The sequence below is a fragment of the Ictidomys tridecemlineatus genome, chromosome 11 (genome assembly GCF_052094955.1).
Source record: "Ictidomys tridecemlineatus isolate mIctTri1 chromosome 11, mIctTri1.hap1, whole genome shotgun sequence".
NCBI lineage: Eukaryota > Metazoa > Chordata > Mammalia > Rodentia > Sciuridae > Ictidomys > Ictidomys tridecemlineatus.
Window position 1 is genome coordinate 117,381,237 of NC_135487.1, and position 2,282 is coordinate 117,383,518.

The window sequence follows — 2,282 nt, forward strand, 5'->3', positions numbered from 1 at the left end:
AAAACAGTGAAAGGTTTAATGTGAGTTGTATGAATATATATTTCTTATTTTGCAAATGCAGAAATAAAAAATATATATTCATACAAAAATATGCAAATATGCCATTGATAATTGAATATATGTATCAAAATACACAAAAAACATTTATGTAAGTACATAAGCTTTTATGTAAAATTAGATTTACTTAAAGGGGTATGCATAGGATTAGTATTAAATTATGGCAAGAGTTAGCAATATAGCTATGGAATGAATATGTATATCAAAAAACATGAATATTTCTAAGAATGTACATGTGAAAATATATAAAAATATATTTTTTTGAAATAGAAAAGAGTTTAATGTGAGACATATACATACACATCTTTAAATTTGTGAATACACAAATAAATATACATATATAATATATATGCAAATATATTTTTGATAATTAAATATATGTGTCTCATTACACATGTATATTCACAATTTTATGTATGCGTCTATATTAATGTAGATTTAGGTATAAGATTATATTTAGGTTTAGTGTTAAATTTTGTGTAGGGTGATGGTTAGGGTTAGTAAAAAAAAATGCATATGAAAAACCAAGAATAGTCATTAGAATAACTCATGAATATAAGTATGAAAATATAAATAAATACATATGTTTTGAACTAGGGAAGACTTTATTTTTTATTTATTATTTCAAAAAATTTAGTTGTTGACTTTTATTTTATTTATTTATATGCAGTGATGAGTATAAAAACCCAGTTACTCACACATGCCAGTAAATTGCACTACCACTGAGCCCCAGCCCCAGCCCCAGCCCTGAACTAAGAAAAGTTTTAACATAACACATATGAATACAGATTTTTAAAAATAGGACTGCACAGATTTATTATATATATGAGTACATACTTATACATATTCTAATATAACATTGATACCTGTATACATAGTTATTTACAAATGAATATTAAAATTATTATATATGCTTTTATTTAAAGGTAGGTTTAAGTATACAAGTAAATATAGGGTTATTATCACTTTCAAATTTTGGTTTACATTTATGTTTATCTTTAGGGAATAAATATACTAGTTGGAAAAATGAATACACCTAAGAATGTGCATGGTAACATTTGCATAAAAATTAACATAAATATGTTTTGAAATAGGGAAGGGTTAATATGAAATATAAATACAAATTTTTAATATGCAAATGCAAAGATAAATTTTATATATGTATATATAATAACACTTCTGCAAATATAAGTGATAAATGTGTATGTAAATATAAATACATATGAGTATTCATATAAGTATATATGCTTTTATCTGAAGGTAGGGTAGTTATAGGGGTAAAACTATGATTAGTACTAAATTTTGTATATAGTTAGGGTTAGGGAATGAATAAGTATATTGAAAAATATGAATATTTTAAGAATGTACATGTGCAATTTTGATGTTTTGAAATTCTGAAGGGTTCAATATGAGATTTAGGAAGACACATTTTTAATTTTTGAAAGCAGATATATGTATATATATGTATATAAAAATGTATATATGCAAATATACCAATGATATATGAAGGCAAGTCAAATTACACATAAACATTAGGCAATGAATAAGTATATTGAAAAACGAGTAATTATAAGAATGTACATGTAAAAATGTGCATTAAAATACATAGAAATATATGTGTTTTGGGATAGGATAAGGTGTGATATGTATAAATACACATTTATTAATTTCCAAATGTACAGATAAATTATATGTGAACATATATAAATACTTATGTATACAATTATCAATTGGATATTTGAATATGTATGCAAGAATATTCATATTGCTATATATGCTTTTATATTAATGTTCGATTAGGAATGGGGTAAATTTAGGATTAATAATAAATATTGTGTAGGGTAAAGGTTAAAGTTAGGGTATTTATATATATATATATATATATATATATATATATATATATATATAACATGAATATTTAAAAATATGCATGTGAAAATACATATAAAATATATTTGAAAAATGAACATAGACCTAGTAAAAAAGAACATTATATGGCGAAATGTTGACAATAACTAAAGGAAATCCACTGCCATATATACAGTTGGAAACATATAAGTTTAATATACAATAATAGAAAATAGAAAAAGTACAAGGGAAAAAAAGTTTATCTCAGATATTTCGAAGCAGTGAAGGCAAGATAACAAATGCAGTCATAAAGCAAGACTCAAAATTTCCTCAAGGATTTATTGAGAATAGATGATTTGAACATAGAATTCAATTAT